The sequence below is a fragment of the Urocitellus parryii genome, chromosome 3 (assembly GCF_045843805.1).
Source record: "Urocitellus parryii isolate mUroPar1 chromosome 3, mUroPar1.hap1, whole genome shotgun sequence".
Taxonomy (NCBI): Eukaryota; Metazoa; Chordata; class Mammalia; order Rodentia; family Sciuridae; genus Urocitellus; species Urocitellus parryii.
Genome location: NC_135533.1, coordinates 75,469,636 through 75,484,434, shown reverse-complemented (window position 1 = coordinate 75,484,434; position 14,799 = coordinate 75,469,636). Strand labels below are relative to the sequence as shown.

Sequence of the window (14,799 nt, the reverse complement as noted above, 5' to 3'; positions counted from 1 at the left end):
TCTCCCTAATGTACCCAAAATACAGTTTTATAAAATTTTTAAATACCCTCATAAAATACTTCTCCTTAAAAAGACATTTGCTCCCATTCCTATGTTATCACCGGTCCATAGAAAGTCAGAAATCCTATGGACAGTACTGTCAGTCTTCCTCCCCTGATCATTCCTTAATCAGGTCTCAGTCTCCTTCCTGTGATTGGCTTCTGGGGCCCAGGACTTTATCTGTATCCTCAGTTCTTTCTGGGTATGAGAGTCTTTGAAGACGTGGGAGGTTGGTTTTATTTCCTCAGCTGTCAAGTTCTGGACTCTCCACCTTCCTTTTGCCTTCTCCTTAAACACTAGGCAATCCTGGCTGTTCTCATCTATACGGTGCCTTCACAGAACCACCATAAGCCAGCCCATGCTTTCAGCATTTCCCCTGGAAGCCACGCTGTCTTAGTGCATAAATAGGTGATATAGATTTTCTATCTTCCACATTACTATAGGCCTTTCTGTAGACTTTTCCCGTCCCCCTTAATTTCTTTGCCTCCTGAGGCCAGTTTCAAAACTAAACTTTTAGGTTTGTGCTCTTTTTGCTACTTTGTTTTGAGGGAGCATGTGTTAGTTTACTAGAGCTGCCATAAAAAGATTTCAAAGCTGAGTGGCTTAATAAAACCAGAAATTTATTGTGTCACATTTTAGGAAGCCAAAGGTCCAAAATCACTGGGTAGGGAATATTCTCTCTGCTCACTCTAGGACACAATCTTTCATTGTCTTCGCTGGCTTCTGGTGTTTGCCAGCAGTTCTTGCTGTTCCTGGGCTCGTAGCTTCGTCACTCTAGCTAGTTAGCCATCTTCTCCTTGTGTGTTTTTTGTATTCTCCCTCCTTGTGTGTGTTTGTCCATGTCTAAATTCTCTTGTTTTTATAAGGATACCAGTTATTAATGATCTTATTTTACTTGATTGCCTGTGGAAAAACTATTTCCAAAGAAAGTCACATCCTGAATGCCAGAGGTAAGCATTTAACATACCTTTTTGAGGGAATGCAACTGGTGGTATTCATGTGAGTTTGCTATTGCTATACATAGTAAATAAAAAGAAAATCATCAAAGTCAGTTACCTAAAACAAAAAATCACGTATTTAATGGGTCTATGATAGTTGCTCTTCTCCCTGCATGTGGGAAGGTTAGCTGATGCAGTGCAGCTCCATCACTTTCTAGCCAGATTTTTAAGGGAAGCTAACAGAAGCATAAGAGGGCAATGCAATCATGAGAGAATCCTTAAATTTTAGGCTTGGAACTGGCACACTATAATTCTTCTTCATTCTATTGACCAGTTAATTCTTGGTCAACAGTTCCATCAGCTGTAAGAGTCCTCTGTGTCTCCTGGGCCTACATGAAATATATACTTAGGAGATTTATCTATGAGAGGAATTTGTCAGTGAAGCATATAAACTTAAGTTTTATACTAAAGGTCAAAATGTCTTGCAACATGGTGGTGATGCCTTATACTCCAAGCCAAGGATGTGAAAGCTCCCAGTTCTTTATATTCTACACTTGCTATGGTTTAATATTTAAACCTTTCTCAATTCAGTAAAAGTTAAATAACATCTCAAAGATGTTGAGTTGAGTTTCAGATATTTATAGACCATTTGTGTTTTCTATTGTAAAATCTCTTTATTCTATGTCTACTTATTATTGATTTCTTAGAGTCCTTTATGTTCTAGATAAATGTTATTTGTCATAAGTGTTGCAAATACCTTTTTTCATTTGGACTTTTGTTTTTTAGCCCTTTGGAATTTTTGGATGAATAGTATTTCTTAACTAAAATATACTTGAGAATACAGTCTTACCATGTAAGAAATTCTACTGAGGTCATAAAAATATTCTAGATACTTTTTTGTGAAGTTTTTAATCTTATCTGATATAAGAGGGGTGACTTAAAATGGGGAAGAGAGGAAGAGCATGGGAAGATTACCTCTACATAGGGAAGAGGGGTGGGAGGGAAAGAGGGAGAAGGGGAATTGCATGGATGGTGGAAGAAGACCCTCATTGTTATACAAAATACATGTATGAAGATGTGAGGGGAAAAAAAAGAATAGCATTATCCTAGATTAGGTAGAGAAAAGTGATGGGAGGGGAAGGGAGAGGATGGGGAGATAGGAAGGATAGTAGAATGAAACAGACATTATTACTGTGTGTATATATGTGACTGCATGGCCAATGTGATTCTGCAACCTGTATACTCAAAAATGAAAAATTATATCCCATCTGATTTAAATGTATAATATGTCAGGGTCATTGTACTGTCATGTGTAACTTATTAAAACAAAAAATGTGAATTTTGGTCCAATTAGAAAAGAAAAATGTAACAACTATGAAACTAACTCAAGTAAATAATTAACTACTTGTAATCTTAAAATTTTTTTTAGTTGTCCATGGACATAATACCTTTGTTTTATTTATTTTTATATGGTGCTGAGGATTGAACCCAGGGCCTCACATGTGCGTACTCTGTCACTGAGCCACAAACCCAGCCCCCAGAAAATTTTTATATTTTAGTGATATCCTGTTAATACTGCTAGTAAAATTGGTTAATTCCTTATCAGCTTCCCACTTATAGTACAAATTATGTCATATGTCAAGTATTTGTAAACAAATGAATCCTTTTTTGTTATGTGGTCCCATGGGAAATTTTTCCTCTTATTATTTGATTCTGTCTTAATTGCTATAGAATTATAGTATTTATTATGTAAGAATAATAGTGGTGTATGATGTGTTGTAAAAATCCCTTGTTTAAAAAAAAGTGTTTATTAAAAAGATCGTGCACCATGATCAAGTGGGATTCATCCCAGGGATGCAAGGTTGGTTCAGCATACAGAAATTGATAAATGTAATTCATCACATCAATAGACTTAAAGGTAAGAATCATAAGGTCATCTCAATAGGCGCAGAAAAAGCATTTGACAAAATACAGCACCCCTTTATGTTAAAAACACTAGAAAAACTAGGGATAATAGGAAAATGTCTCAATGCTGTAAAAGCTATCTATGCTAAGCCCCAGGCCAACGTCATTCTAAATGGAGAAAACTTGAAGGCATTTCTTCCAAAAACTGGAACAATACAGGGATGCCCTCTTTCACCACTTTTATTTCACGTAGTTCTTGAAGCTCTGGCTAGAGCAATAGACATATGAAAGAAATTAAAGGGATATACATAGGAAAAGAATAACTCAAATTAGACCAATTTTCTGATGATATGTATGACTTTATACCTAGAAGACCCAAAAAATTCCACCAGAAAACTTCTAGAACTAGTAGATGAATTCAGAAAACTAGCAGGATATAAAATCAACACCCATAAATCAAAGGCATTTCTGTTCATCAGTGACAAATCCTGAGAAAGGGAAATGAGTAAAACTACCCCATTTTCAATAGCCTCAAAAAAAAATAGATTCAAGGTTTTTTGTTTTTTTTTTTTAACAAAAGAGGTGAAAGATCTATATAATGAAAATTACAAAACCCTAAAAAATCAAAGACCACCTTAGAAGATTGAAAGATCTACCTTGCTCTTGGATAGGCAGAATTTATATTATCAAAATGACCATATGTCTGAAAGCACTATACAGGTTTAATGCAATTTCAATCAAAATCCCAATTACATTCCTCATAGAAATAGAAAAGTAATCATGAAATTCATCTGAAAAAATGAGACTGAGAATAGCCAAAGCTAATCTTTAGTAGGAAGAGTGAAGCAGGTGGCATCATTATACCAGACCTTAAACTATACTACAGGGTGATAGTAACAAAAATGGAATGTTATTGGCACCAAAATAGACTTGTAGACCAATGGTACAGAATAGAGGACAGTGACAAAACCACATAATTAGTTATATTAGATAAAGGTGCCAAAATCGTACATCCAGGAAGAGATATCCTCTTCAACCAAGGGTGCTGGAAAAATTGGAAATCCATATGCAACAAAATGAAATTGAACTTCTACCTCACCATGCACAAAACTCAACTCAAAATGGTTCAAGGACTTGAATACAACCAGAGACCCTGCATCTAATATAAGAAAAAGTAGGCCCTAATCTCCATCATGTAGGATTAGACCCCAATTTCCTTAATAATTCTCCTGTGGCAAGAATTAAAATCAAGAACCAATAAATGGGATGGACTCAAACTAAAGTTTCTTCTCAGCAAAAGAAACAATCTGAGGTGAAGAGCAAATCTTACCCCTCACACATCAGATAGAGCACTATTCTCTAGGGTATATAAAGAACTAAAAAAGCTAAACACCAAATAAAACAAAATAGCCCAATCAACAAATGGGCCAAGGACCTGAAGAGACACTTCTCAGAAAATGATGTACAATCAATCAACAAATACATGAAAAAATGTTCATCATTGCTAGCAATCAGAGTAATGCAAATCGAAACTACTCTAAGATTTCATCTCCAGTCAGAATGGCAGCTATTATGCATACAAACAACAGTAACTGTTGGCTAGGGTGTGGGGGAAAAGGTACACTCATACACTGCTGGTGGGACTGAAAATTGGTGCAGTCAATATGGAAAGCAGTATGGAGATTTCTTGGAAAATTGGGAATGGAACTACCATATGACTAGCTGCCCTCTTTTTGGTCTGTAGCCAGAGGACTTAAAATCAACATTGTCAGGCACACAGCCACATCAATGTTTATAGCAACACAATTCACAAGAGCTAAATTGTGGAACCAATCTAGATGCCCTTCGATAGATGAAAGGATTTAAAAAGTGGCATATATACACAAAGGAATATTACTTAGTAATAAAAGAATAAAATCATGGCATTTGCAGGTAAATGGATGGAGTTAGAGAAGATAATGCTAAATGAAGTTTAGCGAATCTCAAAAAACCAAATGCTTAATGTTTTCTTTGATAAGGAGGCTGATTCGTAGTGGGATAGGGAGTGGGAGCATAGGAGGAATAGATGAACTCTAGATAGGGCAGAGAGGTGGGAGGGGCATGGGGTTATTAATGATGGTGGCATGTGATGGTCATTATTATCTAAAGGTATGAAGACATGAATTGGTGTGAATATACTGTGTATATAACCATAGATGTGAAAAATTGTCCTTATATTTATAATAAGAATTATAATGCATTCTGCTGTCATATAAATAAAAAGAAAAATCAGCCAATATTTTAAAAAGCAAAAAAATCGCTTGTTTAATTTTGCCTTAGAAGTACATTTTCTTGACAATATTATGGCATATTTAAGGCACATCATATTATCTAATTATTATTGAAAGTTAAATGATATTTCTGTACCTTATTTTGGATAGAAACTTCAGGACCAATTTATCAAGTTTCATGAAGGTCATTGTTGGGATATTGATTTGCAGTTTATCTGTGAATCAATTTTGGAATAGTCATCTTTGTAATATAGCATCTATGCCTAATACTCATATTTCTTAAAAGACATTCTTGAGACAATAAAATTATAGTTCTCTCCCTAGAGGTCTTATACTACTTAGATTAAATGTAGTACTAAGTAGCTTGTTCTTTTGTGTTCTTGTTCTAATTATAAATGTTTTTATTTTATTTTCTACTTGGGATTTACTGAGATAATTTATATGGAGTAAAATTCATTCAAATTGTTCTGCGAATATTGCCAAAGGTACACTTTCTAGTTAATCCCTGGACCAGTCCACCTAAAGAATGCTTCCATCACCATGAAAAGCTGCCTCATGCCCCTTGTGGTTGACTCCCATTCACTATTGATCTGTTTATATTTCTTTTTTTGGACTGTTGCATAAATGAAATCTTGCTTTTAAATTAAAACATAACTTTGAGATTTATTTGTGCTGTTGGCTGTATTTACTCTTCACTCAATTTTATTGGTGATAACTTTTAGTGTTCAACTTGATGGCCTAGTGTTTGTGCAATTTTAATTTTTGTTATAAAATCTGTCCTGATGGAAGAACATAGACAGTAGAGAACAAAGAATATATACTTCTAAAGCAATGGAGCTCTGTGGTTTGGCAGATCAGATAGTTTCATAGATAACTGTTATAGTCTGAGTTGATTGCAAAGGGAGAGTTCCAGAAATGAAACAATCTGAGGTGAATAGAGAGCCTACATCTTGGGAGCAAATCTTTACCTCTCCCACATCAGATAGAGCACTAATCTCTAGGGTATATAAAGAACTAAAAAGCTAAACACCAAATAAAACAAATAGCCCAATCAATAAATGGGCCAAGGACCTGAAGAGACACTTCTCAGAAAATGATGTACAGCAAAAGAAACAATCTGAGGTGAATAGAGAGCCTACATCTTGGGAGCAAATCTTTACCCTTCACACATCAGATAGAAATATGTGAAATGAAAACTAGAGAGGAGGCAGAGGTCAGCGTTTCCATGAATAGGTCCACAAGATGCTACTCGTCTAGCTATGTAGAAATTGAGAAAATAATTTTAAATCTTTGGTCAATAAAAGAGGTATTTTCTGACCAGTATTTAAAATAAATTGTTTTAATTGTACTAAATTCAGTTTGTTTGGTGCAATTATGACACAGCAATTTACAAAAAGGAGGACATGATCTAATAAAATCACTGTTGTCTTTTTATTCCCCAATGTGTGAACATATCTCCCTTACTACAGTTATCGCCTCACTTACATTTTCTTGTATGGTTTTCCCCAGCCTTACTCGGCCTTTTCAGCACAGTGCCTGGCAAATATTTCCTAAGTATTTGCTTAATAAATGAGTAGAAGTTTCCTAACTTTTTCATTTATTCTGTTTGTTTCTCCCATAAATACTGGGAATATATTTTGAACTGCTTGTGAGTATTTTTACTAGATGCCCTACTGGTAATTTATATCTAACTGATTCACTAACCCAATGAGTAGACTTGCTTTTTTTCTCCCTGTATCATCCACCTTGGGTAATGATGTGACCAGTCCTATTGCTATTGAAATGATTCTGGATCTAGAACCTTCATTCTTTATGAAAATCTGAAATAACAAAGAAGTATAATCTATTGATATTATGGCTAAAAACCTTGTTATTCAAAAACTTAAAGCTTTCTTATCTCTGGGTTTCAATAGTATTATAGGGTTTTGACTTTTTCCCTTTAGTTTTTTCATTGGGATTAGATATCACATGATATAGCTATTTAAATTCATTGTTACATAAAGTTTATGATTTGTTTCAGGGCAATATTTTCTCCTTAACTTTTAATTGGTTTACTTCATCAAAAATAAGAAATCAATCCAATGAAGTTCTTTTTATAGTGTTTGACAATATTTGTGAATGTCAGGAGAAATGGCTAAGATACAATTTGGAATTACTGGTAAAATTGTTTTCTGCCTTCTACCAAATTATTTGGACTTGAAAAAAATTTTCCGTGTAATGTTAACTGGCTGGTATGATCGTATTGACTGTAATTTCATAATGCATATCATTGTATAGAGCTGGCAAAAAATTTGAATAAACTAATAGGTTTATTTTTCCCAACTGGTAGATAATGAAAAGCCTTTTGTGAGTGTAATTCTGTGTAAACTCATTTAAAAATTTGTACCTAAAGAAATCTTAACCTTGGCCAGATCATTTGTACTTTTATTTTTTGTAGAGTGAAGGTTGTATCTGTATTATCAGCCTCATATAGACTTAGCATGAAATTGTTTATCTACTCATAAAATGATCTGATATGTGAAAAACAAAGCTTCTTGGACAACTGTCTCATGCAATTCTAGAATACATTGCATAATTCAAACAATGTTAATGTATGCAAAATATTTCGGGTTTGATTTCCAGATGATAAATTGAATGCAGGTGTTCATTGTTTACCTAATTGTAAGATGGTCTATTTTGTTTCTACTTGAAATGCTCTGAGCATGGCTCTAACAGCAGAGTGGGAAACCTGTGCATGCATGCCTTTGATTTACTTTTACTCTAATATATATATTGTTCTTTGTTGGGCAAACTTCCCAGGCTGCCTTGCCAAAACAGTATTGTGCATGATGTTTAGGCTGGAAGGATATGTAATCAGATTATTTGTACCCACAGATCATGACATGATTACCATAAAACAATGGTTCCTAACTATTTTGTGTTCTAAAATCTCTGAAAGTTGTGGAATCCCTTCCCAAGAAAATAATTGCATTATATGCCAAATGTTTTTCAGAGGTGGTTTTCAGTCCCTGTGGGTCATATTCATTTGCCTCATGTTAAAAACCCTGCATATTTGCATACATTGTTTATGGGAACTTAAACTGAAACCAACTTTATGGAAGACAGTTTGGAATATTTATCTAATTAGAATACACATACTCCTGTTTTTGAACATTTATCTAATTTTGTTCATTACTCAATCATCATTAAACTTACTAGGAAGAGATTAAAAGTGACATAAACCCTCAAGAACAAGAATAGGAGAGATGACAATGACAAACAAAAAAATAGCTAGAAAGCAAATGAATTAGTGGTGACAGGCTCAGAAGATCTGAGAAGGCCAAATTGCAAGCAAATGGTGGGGCAAGTGAAGAGTTGTCTGCTGTGGAATTCTCAAACTGCAGACTCTGGCAGCGTCAGGAGACCTCTGGAAGTGACTGGAGGGGGCAATATAAAAACAGTTTGTTAAAATCTTGAGTAGAAGTCTGATCTCTAAATCACCTTCCCTATTCTCTGACTCCTGAGAGTGGCAAGTTGAGGGGAAGCACTGTCTGTGCACTGGGAGAATGTTGGCTTCAGTGAGGGCCTGAGTGTCTTGCCAGAGCCCATAACTCGCACCACATGCCCTGTGACTGCTGAAAGGGGTAGGGGGCATGGCTTCTCCCACTCAGCAGCCAGTGCACTGGTGACATAGCTTTCTATTATGGCAAGGGATTGGAAGAGTTTTATTTGGGGAACTTATTCTAAGAAGGAAGATCTAAAAATATTAACCTCAGAGGGTCCCATAAACATCTTAAAACAGTCACTCTATGGAAATCTATTGGAGAATTTATTCCAGGAAAATGTCAGTTAAAGGAAAATTGCAAAGAATTCATGAAATATGGTATTCATGATGGAACAAAAATGAGTCGTCTTCCCAAGATGATCTAGGAGTCCTAGGGTGATCACTCTTCAATTGGCAGAGGACAACAACTAGTCCAAGTTGATAAATGTTAGTCAAAGGCTACTTTTTCATGAATGTAAAACTGGTGACATGCTTTATGTGCTAGAACACTCAAGAGTAGATTTAGCTTGTCTTTAATGTGAGTGAGTCAAAAGCATATAGAAGTCTAACCATGTGAAACAAGATGATCTCTAATCAGGAGAACAGTTATTCAAGAATTTTAGTTGTATATGATTCAGTTATGCTTTAGTCAGTGATGTAAATTACACAGTCAATGATGTAAACACTCTAGATTTACTCAAGTATGATATCAAACGGACGGGAAATTGGAAGTGTGAAAATGTATTGTAGTGAGGTTGGGAGGAGAAAGGAAAATAATTTTTCTTAGATAATGAGCAAAATAGAAATCAATAAATATTATCTCTAATGTAAGATAATGTATGGTAGGTAAATTGCCATATTCTTCATCCTCTGAAAATGGTGCTTTACTTTTGTACCCTTGCCATGGCCTCCAGGTGTATGAAGTATCTTTCTTTTGATTCTGGATATGCCTGCCTGATATTATACAGAGTAGAAGCTTGCTTCTTAGAAGTAAGCTTAGAAGTCTGTGCTGCTGGGTCTGTCATCGTGTGCTGCTTTTGTTGCCACAAGAAGGTATATTATTGGTTGCCCCCCCCACCCCACCCCAGTCTCAACTGTATAGCAATCACATAGATCAGAGCTCCTGTAGGTCTGCAACTTGAAGCAGAGCCATTTCTGCCATTCCACAGCTATTTCAGTGAAAAGTAACTTTATTGAAGCATGACACTGAGATTTTCTGCATTTTTGTTACTCGGCAAAAGCTGACTGTCAAACGTGGACATGTATACTAGAAAAGTCAGTTAAAATGAGGAATAGCAATTGCCTCCAGGGAAAATAAAATAGGGTAACAGATCTGGAGTGAATGGAATTAACACTTTTTCCTAACAAATCTTCTAGAGATGTTTGGTTCTTTAAACCATGTATGCATGTATAAGTGATGTGTGTGAACTAGAAGTTAAGAAAGATATGTTTGATTTGAGTTGATAAAGAAGATCTAGTGTTGGGATAATGGGGCAAGGAAGTTGGGATTGTGATAAAGTTCTTCAGTCCGATAACTTTTTAGATTGCAGCACCATAGTTGAAACCCATGTCTGCCTGATTCTAATATCCCTGTCTAAATTGAAAAGAGTGCCACATATACAACTCTATTAATTAAGCAAAATGTTTTAATGTGTACAGTTTGCACATATCTGGTAGATAAAGTAGTATGTTAACATGAGAAAAAAATATGGGTTTATCATAATGGTAGCCAGATTTAATATTTTTTATATAGCAACAAAACATAAATGCTAGTCTTAGAAGGGGGGTAGTTAGATTTTAAATGTTCTGCCACTTGTCAACAGGAAATCAGATTGATTGGTTGAAAACATTAAATATTTTTGGAAACAACCATAACTGTTGTAAGGATATAGTTTTTGGACTCTAACATTCCCTGATACATAACATAATATACTACATAAACATTATATAATTAAGGCAAGAAGTAATGACAGGACAGTGTATAAGTGGCAGAAGGTACAAAAATAAAGTCTTGATGCCAACTATCTCTTAATCTTCCTTTCCAGAGGCAACCAGTTTCTTCCAAGACCTTCCAAGGAATTTTATTTAATGGTACCAGAGATTGAAATTAGAGGCAATCACTTGAGCCACATCCCTAGCCTACTTATTTATTAATTTATTATCTAAGTTGCTGAGCCTGGCCTTGAACTTGGAATCCTTCTACCTTAGATTCCTCAGCTGGGATTACAGGCATGTGCCCCTGTGCCCAGTGAGATTCTATTCATTCTTACCCTCTTATCTGGTTTCTCATTGTATTTCCCATGCAGTAATCATCCTGAGACTTCAGTACTATTATAGAAATCCCCTTTGCCCCAGTCCTATGTAGTATATATGCTTTCTATATCCCATGCCTTTTCTTTTCTCATCTTTCTCTCCTAGTTTTGTTGACTACCATCTTACGTAGTCTCCTGAGAAGAGAGCACATGTAGACTTCTAGTTTCTCTTCTGGCATGAAAGGAGTTTAGAAGTTATTACTCCATCCTCACAGCATGTAAACATGTGGAACAAACTTAAAAGAAGACTCTTGTCCTCAGGGACAAGTTTGCCCTGTGACACAAGTTAGGGAGATAGGTGAATGAAGTGAATCAGAATTTGCTGGAGTATGAAATTTAGCTGAGAACAGTGTCAGGGTAGGAAAAACTAAACTGTAGTTGAAACATTGCTGGAGACGTGTCTGATAGTTAACATTGGGAGGACCTAGTCATAGGCATACTTCTGTACTCTTAGGATCTTTTACCCCCAGGAGCTTGATGAAGTTTTCAAACTAAATACTGGAGAAAAATCCTTTTGTGTGTCCTACAGGAGAAGGGAAAAATAATTATTTTGAAATATGCTAGAATATTTTATTCTCAAAAAGGCTGATCCCTCAAGAGAAACCAACATGGAGAAGGGAAATACCCAACTCCAGCCCACTGTAGTCATGCTATGGGGGCTAGAGCAGGAGCTGAGCAGTACTTGTGAAGTTCATAGTCCAGAAAGACAGGCTTTCTAAAAGACTGAGACCTAAGCATACAACTGTCTAATGCTCTCCCTTTCCCCACATGATTACCACATGACAAGAGTCCTAGTTACCTTAGTTGCTTTATCCAGTGATCAAATCCAGTTATCAAGAAAACATTTTGAGCATATTGAGAAGCAGAAAACAGTTTCAAGAGACAGAAAGTACAAGAACCTGACTGAATATTGACAACAATGTTGGAATCATTAAACCAGGATTTTAAAACTACGATTAATATGCTAAGGGCAAACTCTTATGGTTAACTGCAACTGGAACAGATGAGCAAGGTAAGTAGAGCATTACACATGTATTTGAGTGATCTCTGCTTACAGTGTCCTTATGCCTGAGGAGAAAACTGTTTTAACAGTTTTAGGGGGCCAACTTTGAGGGGTGTGTTAGTTTTTCATTGCTGTAACAAAATACCTGATATAAACAACTTGTAAAAGTAGGGAATGTTTAAATTAGCTCATGGTTTTGATCTATGCCTGGTCCAGGTGCTTTGGATCTGTAGTGAGACATATCATTGTGGGAGGGCATAGCAGAAGATGCTGCTCATTTCATGATAGCTGAGAAGAAAAACAGGAAGAAAATGGGGTCCCAACATACCCTTCAAGGGCACACCCCAATGACCTAAGTTCCTTCTAGGCTCCACTTCCTAAATTTTGGTTCCAACACTTCTCAATAGGTCCACTCTATGGTCTGGGGACCTACACATGGGTCTCAGTGGGACACTCCAGATTCAAACTGTAGTAGGGAGGCAGGTGGTTTGCAGTGTCTGTGTTTCTCATGAGGGCTTTCCATGTTGGATAATGTCAAAAATTTCAACAAACACTGCAACCACTCATTCATTGTAAATTTTCTTGACTAAAATTACCATCTTGCTGGTTTCTTCCCATTTGTTCTTTGTTCTTATTCTTACTTTTCCCCTTTTTCTGCTTGATTGCCTTTGGGTTAATTTTACATTTTGAATGATTGTGCTTCATCAGTATTGACTAATTTTTAACTTTTTATTTTTTTAGTAATCGCTTCAGTGTACAGTATATACCTAACCACCACCTTTAGATAACATGATACTGCTTCATGAAAGCCCAGTAAGAGAGCTCTACTTTTGTTGCTCCCAGAGTTCTGTGTTGTCTCAGTAGCCTCCACCCAGTCTTGAGCAAATTCACTCAAATTTTTACCTATTTCTTCTTACCTAACCATATGGCACCCAGGTTTGCTTGATTTTGTGTTTTGAAGTGGATGAGCTGGTGTTTACATCCCTTCTCCTTGATAGAGGCTTCTCTTTCCTAAGGTTTTAAGGCTTTTTGGTCTTTCTGTGGCTACAGCTTTGATGGACTGAAGAAAAAGTTGTATTTTTGTAGGTCATTTGCTTTTATTATTGTTTAGTTGTGGACATTACTTTTTTGTATATCCTAGAAAAGAGCAGAAATCCATAATCATTGTTCTTTAGAAATGGGAATTCAGACTTTCCTAAGTGTACACTTTTTGAATTTACCTTTAAAGAAAGGTTTTATTTAAAAAAATGACTCTAAACCCCCTAAATCTATGTAATAAATCCAGCCTAATCTCTGAGAATGACTAGCTTCTGTTTCCTATATATTTCATATATTCTTGAACTATATTTGTTTTCCATTGACTTGACTAGCACAGTGCATGGCTGGCAGGGGCACAGCATCCAGGATGTTTCCCACCTGAGACAGGAAGGGAGTACCTGTTAAAATGAGATTCTCTCAATATGCATTTCATGAGCACTAGTAAGGCTTTCTGCAGATGTGTTCATTATCTTGGTAATGCAGTGAGTGAGGGGAAAAGTGAAGATCTTTGCTAATTATCTTTGGGATTTAATCATGTGGTGAGGACAGAACTGTGTTTACTAGATAAACATCTCTTTCACTCACATACTACCAGATAATATGAGGATGCTGAAAGTACAAAGCAGAGTTATACCAAGATTAATTTCAACTTATTGAATGCAACTACTGTTAATACTATTGTATTAAAAATACCTAGGAAAAATATCATACAGTATATACCAAAAGAAGATGTAAGTTGTGACTCTTCTGGTGAAATAGGGACTGTATATATTTGGTTTCATTTTCTTGTTCATTAGTTTTGCAACCCACTACATTCAGGATATAAACTCCAGGACAATAAGACACACTTCACCAAGGGTGCTAAATACCATATTCATACTTGTTGCTTTCCTGCAGTCCTCTTAAAATGGTCACACTCTTTCTAAATATGTAAACTACTAACTATCTCAAACCTCTGTGTCTTTGCCTGGCACCTTTTGCTTGCACAGTATTCCCTCTCCTACAGTCTTTATGATGGAGATCGGAGACCATTGCCTCTGATAGGCCTTCCTTGGTGCCCTCATGCAAAATTATTTTTTCCATTGATTGCTCTGTAGATACTTATCTTGTGCTGTGAATTACATTCTCTAGCAAATTACTGCCTGCTTCCAATTCTAGATTTGAGTTTCTTGAGTACACAAACATATGACATTAACCATTGTATAGCTGGTACTTAGTACAGAGCTTGGAGACATGAGAGTCAGTGAGTATTCGGCTGAGTTATAATATTGCATGGTTATTTTTCTTTATTTAAATTTTTTTTTGGCAATACTTGCAATTGAACCAAGGGCCTTGCACATGCTAGGCAAGCACTATACTGCTGCACTATCTCTCCAGTCCCTATTACTTAGTTGTTTTGATGGTTATGCTTAAAATGCTTAAAAATGTTATTTGTATTTTACTGAAACTGGGAAAATTACATTTTTTTAATACCATGAAAGACTGAGCTGTTTCTATGTTTAGAAACAAAATTTAAATATCTTACGCAGCATATGTTAATGTTTTAAATATTAAGCTGGTAAGTCCCACCATACCTTTTATGGAATATCTAAATATCTCAAATTTAGGAACAAATATGCCATTTATGGTCTAATTCATCTAATTTTTAGTCTTTTGAGAAAAGTAATAGGTGAATGATTAGTGTTAATATTCATTAATATTGATAATAAATTATAAGTGCTTGATTATGACTTCCAGCCTATTTTAATGCATCTGTTTCAATTTCATTCAA

At 35.7% G+C, this 14,799-nt stretch overlaps 1 protein-coding gene across 4 annotated transcripts in view; it reads left to right on the top strand.

The window, feature by feature from the left end:
- The window catches only part of Crppa (CDP-L-ribitol pyrophosphorylase A), a 281,597-nt gene that overhangs the window by 60,667 nt on the left and 206,131 nt on the right, over positions 1-14,799 (top strand). The window lies entirely within an intron of this gene.